The sequence below is a fragment of the Catharus ustulatus genome, chromosome 1 (genome assembly GCF_009819885.2).
Source record: "Catharus ustulatus isolate bCatUst1 chromosome 1, bCatUst1.pri.v2, whole genome shotgun sequence".
Lineage (NCBI taxonomy): Eukaryota > Metazoa > Chordata > Aves > Passeriformes > Turdidae > Catharus > Catharus ustulatus.
Window position 1 is genome coordinate 82572104 of NC_046221.1, and position 20315 is coordinate 82592418.

Sequence of the window (20315 nt, forward strand, 5' to 3'; positions counted from 1 at the left end):
ACTGCCTACTGTCACTAGATAAGCAAATAGCTGAGGTGTTGGTGGGTGCAGTTCAGGTGCATTTTTCCATTTTCTTCCTGTCTCTTGTAATCCAGCATTAAAATTCTCAGGTATGGCTTCTTAACAGAATAAATTGTTCCTGTTGAGTTTTCAGGCAAGGGTAAGGGAGAGGCATTAATAATTCAAAGGTTTCTGCTGCTTTCAGAGTTTCAAAAGCCAGGTGTGTTGTCTGATATTTTCCAAAAGGTCAAAGGCATCTTTTTACTGCCAGTGAAATATTTCATATTTGGGTGTTATGACTGTACTTTACATAACGTAGGCAATAAAAATCTGACAGTGGGTGCATGTTTAGAAAGTTTATGTCAACTTGAGTGGTTCTCCTGCAGATGATTATTTCAGCTGTATCTACTAATCATGTGTCCAAGGGAAATTTTTCACCGAACTCTGAAACAGCTCAGGGAGCAGAGTAGCCTCAGGTTGACCTTTAGCATGGTTTTCCAAGGACTTCTGCTACAATAAAAAATATTCCAACATATTTTCAGAGTAGCCCTAAGGAGGCATGGATGGGCTTTTCTAGTAGGATGGGAGTGGGGAGAACAAGAACCAGTGTTTGGTCTACTGGTTTGTGTCCTATGAATTTATCTACCTCTAGCAGCCATCTAAAAAAGCCAACTAGCTAAAAATTGATTCTTCTATGAAGACACAGAAGATCAATTTAAAAAAAAAATAATAAGTTCTTACAATCTGGATCATTTCTCCTCAGCACTAAAATACTGGAAATTGAGAATATACTCAATTTTTTTTTTAAAAGGTAATGTAATTTGAAGATAAAGCAATCTGTAATGTGGTATAACCATGATAGTCCATGCATCTAAGCATGTAACCTCAGCTCATAGCCATGATTTTTGCATAATGACATGGCAGAGAACACAAAAATCTCTGTAGCTATGGTTGCAGCTGGGTGTTAAAAAACCCAAATAAATTCTCTGCTTTGCAAAAACAGTGAAGAAAGTAAATCCCAACTGTAGGGTTGGGGTAGCTGTAGGATACTGACAAACTGTGGGAGTCAGGATCATTAGAAGTTAGTCTGTTGACTTTATCCAAGACTAATTAGGTTAGAAATCTTGAAATATTTGGGTTTCTTGCAAGATTTTCAGTAATTTGTGATTTTTGGCTTGGGAGGAATTACCATGAGAACAGTCTTTTCATGGACATTAAAGTAGTAAACTTTGGTTGGAGCCAACCACACAGAGCATGATGAGGTGTTTGCCAAAAGGGAATTGGAAAAGTTTAAAAACTTCAAACATTTTAGACAGAAAAATAGTGATGAAATGTAAGCATCAGGGAAAATTCAAACTGGTTTGTGTATTACCTAAGTATATTTCCTTCCCACTTAAGGCTTCTGTTGTCTTGGCTGTGTTTTGAATTGTATCTGTAGCATCAGTTTAGTTCCAGTACAGTTGTTCATTATGAATATTTTCAGTGAAAATTTTGAGGAAAAAATATATTCATCCCCTGCTTTTCTTCCATAACACATTTACATCTTCATCTCCTCCTCATGCTTATTTTCTGTAGAGCTGTCTTGAGCATTTGATCACTTACTCATGAGTACAGCCATATCCTTAAAGTCATTACCAGGTTTTCTTTGGGTTTAGCTGCACCACTCTGCCAGAAGACATCACAGCAGTCCTTTTGGCTGAGAGATCTGAGAATGTAAAACCATAGAACTTTAGAAACAGTTGTCTAAAACTGTTATGCAAACAAAGGATTTTTTCAGACAAACACCTTTTCTCATACACACATGCATGATAATCTGTGAGAGATGTTATTTGTTATTTTGGCCAAATGAGGATAACTGAAATTCAGAGTAGTTTTTCTTGGAAAAAATATCAAGCCTGAAAATAATGTAATTGCAATCTATATCAATTCACTTTATTTTGAACTATGCTGTTGAACTATGGATAGCATTTGCTTCTCTTAGATTATATAAGTACATGCACCAAGCTCTGCTTCTCTGGATATACTTATCTATTAAGGAAAAGACAGTACTTCCAACAGCGAGATGAGATATATTTCCATCCAACTTACTCAGTATAGAAAAAAAACCATAAAATATCAATTATATCAAAACTGAATCAGTATGAAAAATTTCTGATTTATAACAGTATTACAGAGTATCAGCCATGATCAGTTGTTTGAAGCACCTGGGTAGATGGTATGTATGCTTTTATAAGGTCAAATAGTTTTCAAGCCCTTATCTTATCTACTGATACCAGATAATTTTAGGTTTTGGCTTATTTTATGAAAATATTCTATGTTTCAAAGTGCTTGGGGGAGGGAGAGTTCTTATATTTTTGGCTCATCTTCAGGAGTCTTTCTGAACTTATGGAAATCAGACAAAGGTAGGTAGAGGAAATCAAAAGATTGCCAAGATAAGTCACAAAGTATCATCCTGTGCTTTCTGTTGTTCCATCAGCTCAGGCCTACCATGACTGTTCAACTCAAGAGTGATAATTTATTTCCTCACCTCCTGAAAGTGTATCCTGTTTAATTCCCTGAGAGACTAAGCCACAGGTGATTACACTGTCTTCAGTCAATTGTGGCCCTATTCACCCTCCATGTCTTTGAAATATTCCACTCAAATTTACCACAGATCAAAATACCTAAAATAATTATTGAAAGCATAATTTTAAAACAGTGACTAAAAGTTTTTACTTGGATAACTACTATAATTTATTTTTTGTTGGTGTTGTTGTTGTTTTCTGACTAGATATCAGGAACCTAACTCAGAAGAAATGCTCAGAGCTGAAAGGACTATAAGGTCACCTGTAGTAAATCAGACTGCATTAGTACTCTCAGTCCCACTGATCCCGAAGGTGCTCTGCAACAGCTAGCAGTGGATGTCCTCTTCCTTTTCTGGGTCATATATATTTCATTACTTCTATAAGGGAAGAAAACAAAGAAGCAAGCAATGGAGCCCTGGGGAAATACCCATTCACTTCTTGAGTAGGATCAGAGCTAGCAAGGAACAAGCAATACAGCTGAGGAGAGTTTCTTGTCCTGTCCAGGAGAGCAACAGTCATCATCCTGTGCTCTCTTAAATCTATATATAATGGGTAAAAAGGTTTGGATTTTCAGAAGTTTACCACTTGCTTCAAAATAATGTGAGCAGAGGTGAATTGTATACTCTTCAATATTCTAAAATGTTTTTCTTTTCACCAAAGCTATTTTCATTTTAGAAGAGGTTACTTCATGTGTTAATTCACATAGCAGCAGTATTGTCAGGGCAGAGGACTTTGTCTTGATGCTTTTTTTGGTTTTTTTTCCCCAAAGTATGCAAGATTTCTAACTTTGGCTTTAACAGGATAGCTTCCCCTACAGTCCTAACACAAAAATAGTTTTCATCACTGCACAGTCCAATATAAACAGCCCTGGAAAACACCTTACAAGCTTCCAGCAGTCATTTGATATCCTCTTTGAATAACTGTTTGACTGCAATAAGGATAAAGAGAACCTATGAGTCTATCACTTACTTGTTTGAATTGTACCTTCATCACTGCAAGTTCTATTAGTCCTATTGCAAAATCAAGTTAGTGGTCTAAACATTACTTAAGTAAGCATGCTTTCCACTCCCCTCCTTTCTTCCAGCGCTATCCAATTTTTACTTAGGGTATCCTAGATATTTCTTTTCCTTTTAGTTCCCCTAAATTAACATATCCTTTACTGATATTATAGTCTCAGGCTAAGCATAGGTCCCAGCATTCCTGAACTGAGTGAGAATTTATATCCAAGTTTTGGTTTTAGATGAAACCAAAATTTTAGACAATAATCCAGTTCTTAGAAATAAAGTTAAAATTGTCTAGGCACCAAGCTCACAGATCATTAGACTGCTTTGTATAAGCTTTGTGTGTGCTACATTGTAAATAGTGATGCTTTCTTCTTTTCCATCTCTTTCCTTTCTCATGATGTTTTTTGCAGTGTTGTAGCCCTAATGGCAGTTAATAAAAAGGAATTAAATGTTGGTAAGAGAATCTGAAGTAAGTTTCATAGCTCTTATATCAAATTAACTTCTGCAGTCATGAAAAACCCCAACTGTTCATGCCTAAAAAAGTGAATGCTAAATAATATTATTTCATATAATTACTTTAGAGGATGTGGACAAAGATGTTGGAGCTGTTACAATCCTTGGAGGTAAATTATATTTTAACACAAAAGCAGATAGAAGTCATCAAAGGCAAAAATGGTGATGTCAAATCTGGAAATTAGTTGTAGTCTGGAATAAGAGGATGAGCTTTTAATACATACCTTCTCTTGGGTGTTATGCCCAGAAATGCTGATCACCCTTTAGGCCTGATAGCTTATTAGCAAAATAGTTCATAGCACATCCGGTGTTAATGCTGGGAGGAAGAGCAAAAGAGATTTAGAAAACTCAGTCAATGTGGAGTTATACTGGGGGAAAAAAATCACCTCCAGAACACCAGTTGAAGTAGCGGCTATGACAGATAGCTGCTACCGAACTCCCATTACACTTCATCTCAGTTTGCTGTAAGGTATGCTTAAATTCAAGAATCTGTCACCTGTCCTGAATTTAACAACTAATGTTTCACCTGCTGAAATATTAAGAACAGGCTTTGGTGTTTTTAATTGTCATATCATTCCCAGCCAGCTGGGCCTACTGTCAGTGGCTCCTAACCCTTCTATAATACAAAGCTTTTTTTTTTTTTCTCCAATATTCACTAGGGGTTGGTCAAAGAACAAACAGCAAGATATTGGGGTCTGCTTCTGGGGATATCTGAGAGAAGTGTTTTTTACTACCACAGAACTGGCAGTTGTGCAAACCTGATGATCAGAGTTTTAGTTGATGACCAGCAGAGACAAGCACTGTCCTCCAAAAACTTGAACCAGCAAGAACCTTATATTAACCCAGGTTCCACTCCTACACTGGAAAGAGTGACCTGTCAGGAGCTTTGGAAAATAAAGGAAAGCAACTACAAGTTACTAAGTTCCATGAGATGAGGCAGGTTTCATTTTCACTGATGCTCTATTTTATTCAGAACATTTCTGATAAAGATGGCTATATTTAACCTTGAACATTTATTTGCACCAGACAGTCAAATATGCTGCACTCTAGGGAGTTGACATAAATTTGATATTGTGGACTAAAAACCAGTCTCAGGGCATCAGAGTGTAGATGAATTTGGTTTTGCAACATCTGCATTTTTGTGTGTTTCTGGGAAAATGGTCAACAATGAGATATGGCAAGGTTTTAATTCTTTGTGTCTGGTTTCAAGCTGCCAAACCACAATGCAGAGGGTTCTTCTGTTTTGATGTGGCAGGTGAAGTTAATCATGAGGTGTTAGGCAATATTGTGAACTGTTGGCAAATACAGTAATTTCATGACCATAAGGTGCACCGGACTATAAGGTGCACCCCCCAGGAGTTGGCAAATTTTGCAACTTTGTAGATCATATAAGGTGCACCGGACTATAAGGCGCACCTTTTTTTTTGTAGTGAGGAGCCGCGCAGCACGCAACAAAGTAACGAATTACTGGCACGTGCTCAATTTGCAAACATTTTTCAATGATCGGTGTAGCCTTTAAATGCAGCCCCAAGCACTGTCCCCTTGCAGTGGGCCCCGGCACTCCTGCCCACCCCCGGAGCCGGCTGGCACGGCTCACGGCACCCGGCTCCCACCACGCGGCTGTGCTGCATCCCGGCTTCCCCGCAGCCGGTGGCAACAGCGCTTGTCGCCGCTTCCCCGTGGCCGGTAGCGGTGGCCACACCGCTTCTTTCCGCTTCCCTGGGGCTGCGCCACTTGTTGCCGCCTTTCGGCGGCCGCAGGGGCTGCGCCGCCGTCCCTATTCAGCGGCTACAGAGGCTTCGCCGCCACTGCGATTTACTGGTAGCAAGGGACTCGGCTGGTGCCGCGATTCAGCGGCCGTAGGGGTTTGGCCAGCGCCGCGATTCGGCAGCCACAGGGGCTCGGCTGGTGCCGCTATTCAGCGGCCACAGGGGCTCCGCCGCGATTCGCTAGTAGCAAGGGGCTCAGCCGGCACCGTTATTCAGCGGCCACAGGGGCTTCGCCGCCCCTGCTCCAATGCCACCGCCAGGATGGCTCTGCTCAGGGCTGTTGCGGGCTCGCACTTCTCGTTCCCTCCGCACCTGGGCCAGGGCCGCCCGGGTTCTTGTTTCCCCCGCACCTGGGTTGGGGCTGGCACCGCCTGGCTTCTCGTTCCCCCTGCGCCCGTGGTGGCGCCGCCCAGCTTCTTGTTCCGCCTGGCTTCTTGTTCCGCCCGGGCCAGGGCCAGTGCTGGCTCCCTCCCTCCCCGCGCGGCTCCTGTCGGCCATGGCTGCCTGCTCCTGACCCCCTCGCGACTCGGCGCTCCCATGGATCCCCCCCCCCATTGCGGCTTGCACTTCTGGTTTGGCAAATTTTGCAACTTTGTCCATCAGATAAGGCGCACTGGACTATAAGGTGCACTTCTGGGTTCGGGGAAAAAATTTAGTCAAAAGGGTGCACCTTATAGTCGTGAAATTACTGTACATCCATGTAGGTTTGAATAAGGTGAATTATAAAAAATGTAAGGATTATAAAGTTTTCAACTTTGGTAATAACACATGTATTGGCTTTGATAATTTCACACAGTAGCCCAAAAGCAAAATTTATTATTTTTGACCTGATTAACACAGGAAACAGGCTGAACATTATGAAATTATGTTCTTTTGTGTCACAGACTAACAAAAATGTTTATTACCAGAATCATCAGCACTGCTACAAGTCCCTCAGTAATATTTGTGGCAAATCAGTGAGACACCAAGTGTCATACTGCAGGCCCTGGGCAGCCTGTCTGTCACTGTAAACAAACAAGTTTAAATATTGGAGCTCTGCCAAACCAGTGCTTCAATAAGAATCTCAAATTCCTATGTTCTGGCAAGGCAATCATGGCAGTCACTCTTAAAACTGTACAAGTAAAAAAAGAAAAAGTAGTGGAAAAGAATCTTTTCTTCCAAGCTTTGAAGTATAGCATAGACAATCTAAGAGGTACCAACTAGCATTTATACTACACTATTATACTGTGGGGAGATTTAGGAAGAAGCTGTGGAAGACTTGCAACTATCTATTCTGTAAGGACTAAGCTGGAGCTGAACTGGGATGTAAGTCATAACATTGTCACCGCTGAGTGAACTTGCCCAAATTAACTTGCCCATCAATAAAGACAGTTCAACCACACGTTTTCTCTTTCAGGAAATAAAGAAAATAATAAAGTAGACCTGGGCTGTGGAAGCTCACAGAGTCTCAGTTGAATTATTTGTCAGTTCCTATTGCAGAAATACTCACACAATCATTGAAGCACTGGTTGGGGTCAACATCTGGAAGTCAGTCAGTACATTCTTCTGTTTAAAAAAAGAATTATCATAATTCCTAGTTCATTACATCTATCACCAGCTACCATTGACTTTAAGCAACAGTAGAGCAATGTGTTTGTTGAAAAGCAGAAAAGTCCACCCTCTCTCTACCTAGCTTCTTTCAGTGTTGCACTACCCTGCCTATGAAGAAATTAATCCTAATGTCCCATCTGAAAATTCAAAGCCAGAACACATGTTCCTTGCCCCTCGTTAGGTTCCCTTCTACTTCCATGAGAAGTCTGTTTATCCCTGTAATATCTATAACATCAAATGTGTGGAGAACACTCAGCCAGGTCAGAGTGTTGATCTGCTGGATGCAGGAAGGCTCTGCAAAGGATCTCGACAGGCTGGATCAATGGGCCAAGGCCAACAGCATGAAGTTCAGCAAGGCCAAGTGCCAAGTCTTACATTTTGGCCACAATAAACCCATGCAATGATACAGGCTGGGAACAGAATGGCTGGAAAGCTACCCAATTGAAAAGAACCTGGGGGTGCTGGTTGACAGCAGCTGAACATGAGCCAGCCAATGGCATCCTGGCCTGTATCGGCAATGGTGTGGCCAGCAGGACCAGGGCAGTGATTGTCCCCCATACCTGGCATTGGTGAGGTCACACCTTGAGTTCTGTGTCCAGTTCTGTGCCTCTCAATTTAAAAAGGACATTGAAGTGCTGGAGCAGAGAAGGGCAATAGAGCTGGCAAAGAGTCTGGAGCACATGTCCTGTGAGGAGCAGGGATTGTTTAGCCTGGAGAAGAGGAGGCTCAGGGTAGAACTTAAAACTGTCTACAATGCCCTGAAAAGAGGTAGCAAGGTGAGTGTTGGCATCTTCTCCCAGGCAAAAACTGACAGGATGAGAGGACAGTCAAGCTGCACCAGGAGAGGTTTAGGTTGGGCATCAGGAAGCAATTCTTCAAAGAAAGTGTGATTAGATAGTGGAATGGGCTTTCCAGGAAGGTGGTGGAGTCCCTGGAGGTGTTTAAGGAAGGACCGGATGCGGCACTTAATGCCATGGTCTTGTTAATAGGGTGGTGTTAGGTCATGGGTTGGATTCAATGATCTTAGAGATCTTTTCCAACCTAGTAAATTCTGTAATTCTGTGATTCTCTGATCTCTGAGTAGTTGTAGTGTGCTACTCAATTACCCTTTAGCCCTTCCTTTGCCAAACAAAGAAGTACAACTACCTTAGGTTTTCCTCGAAGTTCACATGATTTATATCCCTGGCCATCTTTGATAGACACTTCATAGACCATCTCCAAATTTTAACATCTCTCTTGAAGTGTATGTGGGCTCCCAAAAGTGTACACAGTAGACCAGCTATGCCCTACTCCTCCAGCAACAGATTAAGCACAGAATAATCTCCCTTGATCTGCTCTTTCCCCTAAGGTAGCCCTTAGTGGTTTGCTTTGGTCATGATGGGAATGCATGGCTGGCACGTGTTCAGCCTGGCATCAACTTTACTGATTGTTTAAAATGTCTGAATGCTTACAGTTGATCCTAAGCTCTTCTCCTGGTTTGCAATGTAAAAGATCTCTCCTGAATGGATTGGACCCTAGGTGAATAATGCTAAGAGAAGAAGGGGACATGTAAAGTCACCAGATGGCTTCTGCCCACATGGTATTTTTTCAGAGAACGACTGTCCTGTGCTGCTTTCTTTCTTACAAGCTGATCTACTTTAGCTGTTCAGAAAACAGCTGTGGTAGTTCTTAAGGACTGTTTACTGATTGAAAATCCAGTAATATTATTAGAAACATTTATAAGTATTGAAAACATAACAATGCTGAATGATCTAGCATCTTCATGGAACAGCTGATATGCTGGTACCATTTTCGGAGATATGTTTTACAGCTGTAAATTATGATTAAAAGAGTGGGAGAAAATAAGCACAACAGTGGGAACTGTTCCAAGGGCGGTGATAAAGATCTCCTTCCTTGTCTGGAATTGCCCTTTAAGCCCTAGACTCTTAATCAGCAGCAAAAGGAAGCAAAAGCTTCCTTCCCTGACTAGACCTGATTTCAACAAAGATGGGAGAGTATCTTTCAAAAAATGCTCCCGTCACAATCTGTGTAAGAGGTGCTTTAAAAATAAAAATTAAAATAGCTTGATCCTTTGCTTCCTTCAGTTGTTAGACTAAATAATAAGGGACCAGCACCCTTTCTGATGGTCACTTTCATGAATACAAAGCAGCCCCTGTTTCACTGAGATAAAGCACTTCAGCAGTGTGTGTTCTGCTTCTCCAGATACAATTTGTCTTGTTTAGATTATAACATTTATGCAAGTAATCTGCAATCAAAAAGTGAAATATAGCCATCTTTATAGGGGGAAAAAGTAAAGTTTGCTGGAGGATGACTGAATTCTTCAAATCTGCCCACCAGTAGAAGTGTTCTCCAATTCCAGATCTGACAGGGAATTTGGACTGTTGTCCTTAGTGTATTTCACACCATGTCATGTAGAGAGCATAAATTTCTGTCTTACTAGGTCAGGCAGAAAAGGAACACAGGGTAGACTGAAAAGCAGAGGCCCATCTGCACCTCATGACTATGAAAGAGCCTCTGGTGTTTCCAATGCTAATATAGCCCAAAGACAGTGAAACATAACAAATAAGGGTGACTAGGCCTGAAGAATGATGAAACATTATGGAAATGGGCTTTATGAAAGGAGCAAAGGGAGACCGGCAGGAACTGGGGTCAGAAATAGCAGCAAAAGGTAGTCAGCTGCTGAGGCAGAAAAACCTCTGTGTTTTCAGTGTGTGGTTTGGCAGGTTGCTTGAATATTCTCTTTTGCTTGAACAGAGCAATGGAAAAATTGCTAAATGTTGGTATTTAAGGGCTTAAAGAGCATACCTGCATCTACATTGAAGGGAACTTTTATTCCAGGCATAGATAAGAATTTGGCCACTTAAAAAAAATTCCTATTAATAAGTTTTGTAAATCTTTAAGTGACAAATGTGATAGAAAATCACTGGAGAAAGTCTTCCATTGTGTAATCCAAGAGGAAGGCTGTTGTGTTTTATACAGGATAATCATTATTCCAAATATAATGAGTCAGGCTGTAGATCTGTCATGGAGAGCTTTGAACTCATAGCAAAAAGCCATAATTCATGGCACTTACAATTTGGAATATTTATTTAGGATTGCATGTGGCCATGCCTTTATGGAGAATAGGAAATGTCACTAAATCTGCTTAGTCAAACTGACTTATTGTAATAAGTGTTGCTCCCACATTTCCTTTCCCTTTTCCCAGTAGACTCTCAGCTCAGACCTAGAGCCCTGAATCTGCCTTTCCCTAAAGGAAAAACATATTTTCCCTTTGTTTGCCTGTCCTTGTTACTTTTATGACCTCCGGCAGCTTCAGAAAACTGCCCCATAGAAGACAAAGGAGCTATAGTTTCTGGCAAATGACTGATGAAGTAGGCATGTAGGCATGTCTGTAAAAGTTGGGGAATGGAGCTCTAACATACTTCAAGTGCTTCTATCTGGGGCACAGTTGAATATTATGCTAAATTAAGTTTGCTGACAAGTACCTCAGACCAATCTATGAAACCTCTTTTCCTGTTCAGGTTTGCTAGCTTTGATGTTCTTATCTGCAGTACTTTCAAAATGCAAAGGCTACCCAGAGAAGTTCAACATCTGAAGTTATGTGTGAATTTAAACCAGTATAAACACCCGCTTTTTCTTTGAACAGTTCCCATGGTCTTCAGTATAGTTATTTTGATTTGCAAATATTGATATTTGTGGATTTGCACAGTCTGCATTTTTGTTCCCAATAAGTTGTCTTAGTTTTACAGCTGACATTCATGTTAAGTGCTGAAAAAAACACTTTACTTAAATATTAATTGGAGTGAGTCCAAAAAATACGTTTCAACCAAAAAATAAGGCGACATTTAAATCCTGACCCAATTAAAACTTCTAAATTAAACATGTTGGTCAGTGTAATGTGTTAATTTTCCTTGCAATGTTGTGTAAAATGCTTTAAGCAGGCTGTGCTGTTCAGCCTAGGCAGAGTATAGACAGAGTATGCACAAATCCAAGGAAACCTCTCCCATCTGTTTGTGGGGTTTTTTTTTTTGCCCTGCAGCTTCCAACTTCCAAATGACAGAAATGGGATGTTTGACAGGCATTAGGAGTTTGTCTGGAAAGAGCAGAGAACTAATGAGTGAATGGGACTGTTTTCAGCTGGAAACTAGAAGCTACAGGGTTTACAGGTGGCTGTGGGATACCCTTTGTTCACTGGTCATGCAAATTGGATCAGTAGGAAAGAGCTGATAACGGGGCTCCAAAGGGCAATGGGTTTCGGTGAGTACAGGAGCAGGCCTGACAGTGACGCTACCCTACACAAGGGTAGTGTTGTTGCTGTGCGTTTTAATCTGAGTTAGATGCATGAATACAGATGTCACTAGGAAAGAATTTTAAATGTTCAGGTTGCCAGAGGTTGTGAAAGAAAATAACAAGGGGTGATAATGTGATTGGTCACATGTTCGTTCTCAAAGTGTTTTTTCCGAAGAAAGCATTAGCCTGGGTCATTCATGCTGTGCAGAATAGAGGGTGCCCATGATGGTTTTGACTACCAAATGTTCAATGTCATGCAGCGCTCAATTCAGAGTAATATGGAATGAATTATGGGGTTTCTTATCCATGTATGCAATTACCATTCATTAGATTTGGCTTTGGGAAGGGGTTTATATGAAAATAGAAGCATATACAAGTGAATGTGTGCCTGCAGGGTGCCACAGTTCGTTGTTGCCTTTTGAAATTTTCAGAAAAAATGTATGAAATTACCACTTTCTCCACAGAAGATGGTGCTTTGCACAGACATCACTGCGTGAAGGCAGAGCCAGGCTGCAGATATGGCAATGAAGAGGAGGGTTATCCCCTCAATTTCATTTTTAATTATTGGATTCCAGACTAAATTGAGACGGCCATGTTTATTATAGGCTCTTCTGACACTGTCAAAGAGTGAGTTAACTGCTACAGATAGCTTGGTAGCTAGGGTTCTATATCAGCTCTTGTTTACGAAATCCTTTTATTTGTTAAATGCGATTGAGATTGAACTTCCTTGGTATATTTACCTAAGAAGTGGTCTTTAAATATCAACTTAAACATTGACGTTGTTTCTATGATCAATACCACAGAAAACTATACAGTTCTGTTGATAGAAATTCAGTATATTGGAGAAGAATAAAGATGATAGTATGAGGTATCAACAGGCATCAGAGTGGGGAGAGAGAATAGTAAAGAAAATTACAATGTGTGGTGAGGATGTGGACAGACAGCAACAGAAAAACTCTACAGAAATGGGATAAAAGAAAGAAGGCAGTAGGGACTGTGAGGAACTAGAAGGGATTGGATTCAACCACCTGAAAAGGCTCAGCGAAAGTCACCTGTGTCTCCTCCAGTGATCTGCCTGAGCAGAGAGGAGCAGTCTACTGTGATTACTGTTGCCTCAAATGGTAGAGGTCTGTGTTATGATATTAAAAATCATGCTCTGTTGATAGGCATTGATAGAATTGTCTTTTATAAGATGTGGAAAAAGGCTTGAAAATTATTGCCTGTGAAAATACGAAGACCTTAAAATCAAATTCTCATCAACCATAACAGAAATAGTTACCTGTACTGTTTGATTATCTGTAACTTGCATTATCATACTTTCTAAATAGAGCATAGTATGACTTTTTCACCCCTGTCTTCATGGTCTTGGACTACATTATGTCACCTTTCAAGACTCTCAGGGGTTTGTTCAATATATTGAGAAGCATTAATAATACATTTTGGAAGTACTGCAAGTATTTTTAGAGGACTACTGATTTCTTATACTGTAACACAAATCTGAGCCAAATTTCTTTACTGAAGAGTATCTTGAATTGAACCACAAGAAGACATCATATGCTTGAAATAAACTGGAATTGCTGTGTTTTCCTGAGAGGATTCAGCTTTAAAAAAGGAAAGTCATTCATAAAAAAAAGTAACCGTATCTCATGCAATGACTCTTTCAAAAGTAAATTTCATGTTTTTAAACTACCATGTTCTGCAGGCATATCAAAAGATCTAGAGAGCTTGAAGGGATTTAGTAAAGTACCAGCTTAAAAACAAGCTAAAGAGTGCTTAATGTCTCAGCTTTCTCACTGATTAATGTGTATTTTTAGTGGCTCCCTGACTTTTTAACTAATTAAAACAATGTATTAAAGCTGTTCGTGGTTAACATACACCAAATAGCATGTGCAAGATATTAAAGATAATAAAAGGGAATTTCTGATTAACAGTTTATACATGACAAAAGGACACTGCTCTCAGTTACACAAATTATTCTTTAACTTGAACGCTGCTAGTGTTTCTGATACAGCCCATTGTTGAATGCCTGCTACAAAGTTTTTAGTACCTCTGACTTTCATTAGCACAAAATCCTTGAGTGGTTCTTAATCACATTGCCAATTTTTAAGCAGCTTTGAGACACCAAGAGAAATTACTCCTTTTAAACCCAGTAAGTCCTTACGTGTAGTTCTTAACCTATCCCTCCTTAGATACAACCAGTGAGTAATGTTTAATGAGTGTGCATGCAAGTTCTAAATTCAAGTCCAACATCCCTACAGAGAATGGTTTCAACCCCCACCATCAGTCTCACCCCCACCACCAACACCCCAGAGGTACACAACTTCAAAAAGAGTAAATATGTGAAAATTAGGAATTTGTTAAATTTAACCTAAAGTGAGTAAATATTTGCAAGGAAAGAAGGCTATTGTAGAGCTGCATACTGAAACCCAGCGATACACCACCTGTTAAGAATTGGAATTATATCCAAACAAGGAAAAGACAAAGGATTTTAAACTCTGGCAGATTAATTGTATAAATGCAATAGTGCATGTCAAAATAGAGCTCAAGGAACAATGAGCAAAAAGGATCCAATGAATATTAAATTTTCTTGCAGACATATGAAGAGCAGGAAGCATACTAGAGAGACTGCAGAGCCAAATGGTGCTTATGGCATTGAAGGGGCACTGAGAGGGTAAGAACACTGCTGAGAAACCAAATACATTCTTTACTTAAGCTTTCATTGTGAACTAAATTGGAGATCCATGTTAGATCTCTTTCTAGAGAGATGTTCCTCAGAAAGTATGTCTGACTTAAGCAGATAGAGAGGCCAAGTAAACATTGATGATGGAAATACTAACTAATGATGGACATGTTTATAGCTGGGCTTTAAGAGAAGTCAAGGATGAAATTGTTGAATCGACAATGGTAATGTGCAGCCACTTTGTTTAAAACTATTTTGGTACATGATGACTGGAACGATGGCAGATATTACACCAGCCTTTAAAACATGTTCCGAGGAGAAGGAAGGAAGCTACACATCTGTAGCACAATATTTAAACCAAGGAAGTTAGTAAAAGTCTGAGAAATAATTTAATTGATGGACGTGTGAATCTATGTGATTTGTGTGGGAAGATGGCTGGTTCACAATTAGTCGTCAGTTTCCTTCAAAAGCTCTTGGGAATCCAAAGAGCTTATCCATGCAGTAAGACATGGGTCACTTATGAGATGAGACGCAAGGGATGAAGCGAAGTGTTAATTACAGCCTTTCAGAAAAGTCACCAAAGCCTGTGGGTGTCCATGCTCAAATCCATGCTACCTAAGTGACAGGGGGAAGAGAAGACAAGGAAGACATTGAGAAGGAAGTGAAAGGATTTTCAGAGGATTTTTGTTCTTTCTGATAGTGAGGATGAAGACAACAATGAAGAATAGAGAAACTTTCTGAAACTAGTGACTAGACAATAGAATGTTAGATGAAATTCAGTGCGGGTAAAGGTAAGGTGGAAGAATTCCTTTTTGCATAAATAATGATTCTGTACTGGCCAGTGACTGAAGCCTTTGGATTATGAACACCAGTTTAGTGGAAAATGTCCATTTAATGTCTAGTTTATTCAATAGAGTTCAAAAAAAAGGCAAAATAAAAGGCATGATTTAGAAAGAAATGAAAGGAAATCAATAACATAATTTTGCATGCATAAATGCGTTGTTCACCCTCAGCATTAATCCTGCATGCAGTTCTGCCTCCCTTATCATAAAAAAACAAACACACAAACAAACAAACACACACACACACACACACACACACACGCACAAAACCCAAACAAATGAAAATAATAAAAAAACCAAAGCACCTAAAATCATAGAATATGCTGAGTTGGAAGGGACTTATCAGGATAATCAAGTCCATCTCCTGGCTCTGAGGAGGACACTCCATGAGTCACAACATGTGCCCGAGATTCTTGTCCAAACGTTTCTTCAACTCTGTCAGGCTTGGTGCTGTGAACACTTCCCTGGGGAGCCTGTTCCAGTGCCCAAACATCCTCTGGGTGAAAAACCTCTTCCTAATATCTAACCTAACTGTCCCTTGACTCTGCTTCATTCTTTTTCCTCAGGTCTATCACTGGTCATGTGAGTGAAGAAATTGGTGCCTACCCCTTCTCTTCCCCACAAGAGGAATTTGCAGACAGCAATGAGATGCCCCATCAATCTACTCCAGGCTGAACAGACCAAGTGATCTCAGCCATTCCTCATACGGCTTCCCCTTAAGACCCTTCACTATCTTTGTAGCCCTCCTTTGGACACTCTCCCAAGAGCTTAATGTCTTTTTTATATTGTGGTGCTCAAAACCTTACACTATTCTCAAGGTAGGCTGAAAAAAAAAAAAAAACAAAATTGACTAAAACCAGAAAATCTTTTCAAAGAAGATAAACAAGGATGATTGAGTACATGCCAGAACCATAGCCAGTGTAGGGTTTCCCAATTTGAAAAATAAAGGGTTTATAAGGCAAATCAGAATCATGCATTGTGTAGACATAACAGTAAAGATTGAGAGCTTGCTGTATTTTGCAGTGTATGACAGGCTTCTAGTAGGACCTGAATCCAAAGCAAAGGGAAGAAGGTGGGTTTTGGTACATGGTAGACTTGAAGAACCCCTTTCCAGAGAATGTTGTGGATAGTTAAATTCTGTGTGAGTTGAAAAGGATAATTTGGAAAAAAGATCTATTTAGGGTTTTTAAGCAGACAAATCATGCTAGGCCTAGATGATGCCAATCTAAAAATAGGTGGTGCTTGGGAGAGTATTTGAGATAAGTCTTGTGCCCTATACTTCTTTTTCATTGGCATCTGATTATTTCCATTGTTGAAGAGAGGTTATGAAAAAGGAAATTGGTCAGTATTGGATTCTCAATAAGTATGCCTCACTTTAGGCTTTCCACTGGGATTAATCTTGGAGGATAAAATATATCATTGCAACAAACCTCACTTGTTTGGGGACTTGAATGAATGATCTGCGCTGAAATAAATTTAATCTGCGGTTTATGAAGGACAATCTTAAATCTAGAGAATTATTCAGGCAATATGCTTTATTGTGGTCAAGGCTGCCTAGGGTTTGCAAGAGTTAGATGTGCTTAGTGGTCCAAAAGAGAAATGGCACTCATTTAACCCTTGCACAATGCTTACCATTGCCAAAATCACCATCATTCTCCGATCACAGGTGAAATTGGATCAACTTCATGGTGACCGACGGCTTTATTTGATTCAGGATTTGATTAAGAACATAAGGAGAAACAACATTGATTCATACTAGAAGTCCATCTAATATCTTGCCTATGACAGAAGTCAACAGAGAAAGAAAATAATAAGGAATAAGGGATACCTTCCTTAAAAGATCTGCCCTTAGGCAACTTCCTATATGGAAACTGTTTCATGTGTTTTCCTTTCTCTACATCTCTTCCACTTCTCCTGCATACATTTTGAATTATAATGGATCTGTATGAAGTATTTTATATGTAGGGGTACGTTTAGCAGGAGTATTTAAACATAGGATTTTATATAGCAACATGATATCTTCTGCCTTGTTCTCCATTCCTTACTTAGAATTTCCTAATATGTAGTTGGTTTTGTTTGCTATTGGACACAGAGTCAAAGTTTTTGGGGAGGTATAACTCCTAGATCTTGTTACTGCATGGGACCATTGATTTCAGATCCTATAGTAATGGGTGTATAAATTTAAGATTACTCTAAATTTATCTGAATTTCTTCTGCTATTGTACGACCTAGTAAACCTCGTGACATTTTTAGCTAGACATTTCTCTTCATTGTTCTCAACAAATTGCCTTATAATGCAATTTTCTTGTCTTATCCTTTGTGTGTCCCTTCACAGTGACCTGCAATGAAAGATACCTCCAAAGAGAATACATGTTTAGAGTCCTGCTTTATTTAATTTAGCCCTGACTCTTCTGTCAATCCCATGCTTTCGAAGTGGACTCTGTTAGAGGTATTTCCTCTCTGGACATTATGCTATGAAACAATAAGCACACATGTAATGTAAAACAATTCCATTTATAATTGGTTTCAATGCCATGCTTTTCTACTGCAGATCAGCAAACGCTGATCTGAAACTGAAATAGTTTCTTTGTGGGAACTCAAAAGCTGTGTTACTAAAGGGTTACTAAGATTGTGACTGCTGTATTAAGGAAGGAAAAGATTCAATGGAAGCCTGAGGCATTTTCTGCAAAAGTTAAATACATTTTATAACAGCATTGTTGGCCAAACCCCTTCAGGATCACAATACAATCAAAATGAACTGCTTGATACTGTGTTTCTCACTGCATGATAACATGCCATTGTAGTGAACTATGAGAAGAAAACAGTAGTTAACATATTTGTTACTCTCCTCCATAAGCTTTTATGATAAATGGCATCTGACAACATTGGAGGAAAACAAATGCTGGTGCAAAGCAAAACCCAGCACAAATCAAATGGAGACCAGTATGCAATTGAAATACTGTCCCATATGATTGGCATATTAGCCACAGCCTCAAGGCAGCCCAAATTTATTGAAACGAGCTATAATCCCCACCACTGACAATACTGATTAGGTGAATTTTTGGTAAAAGGGGTCTAGGGCGTGAAACCTGTCAAATACCAACTTGGTAAAAAAGTTCAAAATTTCTTATCTTTTTACAACAGACTTTCTTACTGGCATAAGTTTGTGCAGGAAGGAGGCTGGGAATATGTGGTTGAAGAAAAAGTGGGCACCCATAGCAGCTGACATTCTGTAAGTTCTCTCTCTCTCTCTCTCTCTCTCTCTCTCTCTCTCTCTCTCTCTATATATATATATATATATATATATATATATATATATACTGCTTCTTTTCTTAACACATTCTTGACATAATCTGCATGATTACAGAAGTGCTCTTACTTCAGTACTTTTTTTCCTTCTGCAATTAATTTGAGATCAGTGGGAGATAATTTCTTATCTTGTGGATAGATAACAGCACTAATTCTTCTAAAATAATTTTTCTGACTGTCTTGGGTTACAATACAAGGTGTGATCAAAAGTATCTATTCTATCACCATCTGATGAGACCAGGTGGAGCAGTGATCCTTATCTCTGCGGGAGATATTCTGCTAATGGGCCACCCACTGAAACCAGGTGGGGCATTGTTCTTTATCTTTTCACAACCCATCCTTCCTCCAGGGAGTCATTTTCTGCTAATGGCCCATTGAGTCCCACTGTGTGACTGATATAATTACAGTAATTTCACGACTATAAAGCGCACCCTTTTGACTAAAATTTTCCCCGGAACCCGGAAGTGCGCCTTATAGTCCAGTGCGCCTTATCTGATGGGCAAAGTTCAAAAAATTTGCCTACCCGGAAGTGAGAACTGCGAGCCACGGGGGGAGACGGCAGGGCCATGGCTGCCAGGTGGAGGCGGAGTGGAGCAGGGGCGGGCACGCCCCAGCCCCGTGGAGGCAGAGCCACCCCTCCAGAGGCACCCCCAGGCCCCGAGCAGGTGGCACGGAGGGGCGGCGGCCACAACCTGGCCCCGGAGAGGTGGCACGGAGGGGTGGCGGGCATGCCCTGGCTCCGCCGGGTACAGGCGGGCCCAGGGGCCAATGGCTGCCAGCTTGAGACGGGGCCTCAGCCAGCAACCGTGCGGGGTGAGCTGGAGGCGGAGCCTCGCTGCAAAAAAAAGTGCACCCTATAGTCCGGTGCACCTTATCTGATCTACAAAGTTGCAAATTTTGCCGACTCCCAGGGGGTGCGCCTTATAGTCCGGTGCGCCTTGTGGTCGTGAAATTACTGTACTTCATCCCATTGGGAGATGCTTCAGCCAGGAGGAAGAGCCCAGCATTTCTTACCAAGATAAAAGCTGAGATTTTGGGACACTTAGGTAGCTCTTTTTTCCATCTGGACTCTAGAGCAAAACCGGACTTCTCCACATCATCACTGGACCTTTGGAGGGAAACTGCACCTTCTGCAGGAGCACTGCTTCAACTGAACCACATCTGTCACTACAAGAGGACTGCAACCACCATTTAATGGGACTGCTACCAGCACCCTGCCTGACAGGGTGTCAGGTTGTACTCTGACTTTGTCAGGGTTTGGAGTTTGTTTCTTTGTAGTACTGTATTTCTATTTTAATTTCTCTAGTAAAGAACTGTTATTCCTAATTCCCATATCTTTGCCTGAAAGCCCCTTGATTTCAATATTATAATAATTTAGAGGGAGGGGGTTTACATTCTCCATTCTAAAGAGAGGCTTCTACCTTTCTCAGCACACACCTGTCCTCCAAACCAGGACAGCAAACCAGGACACTCACAAAGCAGTTTTTGAAATTTGCGTGTTAACAAGGGGCAAATACTGAACTTTTCCGATTATAGAAGTTAAAGAACTTCATTAGCCTTGATGTATTTTCCTTTTTACTATTCACTTTTTCTGAGAAACATAATATTCATTATGTTTAGTAATTACGAGCAGTCTCATTTTGGTGGTTCTGCATTGCAAAGGTATTATTAGCAAGTAATGGGAGAGAAATTTCACTTGTGAAACTGCCTTCTCAGACCTGTGATGATGATAAGAAATAAAATAACAGGTCTAC

The 20315-nt window shown here is 40.3% G+C and overlaps 1 long non-coding RNA gene across 1 annotated transcript in view; it reads left to right on the top strand.

The window, feature by feature from the left end:
* Positions 1 to 19674, top strand: part of LOC117003140 — a 37952-nt gene extending 18278 nt beyond the window's left edge. Inside the window, exons 2-5 of the long non-coding RNA XR_004419472.1 lie at positions 15819 to 16070; positions 17588 to 17701; positions 18397 to 18484; positions 19636 to 19674. This is a non-coding gene — a long non-coding RNA (uncharacterized LOC117003140). The remainder of the gene's footprint in view (positions 1 to 15818; positions 16071 to 17587; positions 17702 to 18396; positions 18485 to 19635) is intronic.
* The last annotated feature ends 641 nt before the right edge of the window (positions 19675 to 20315 follow it).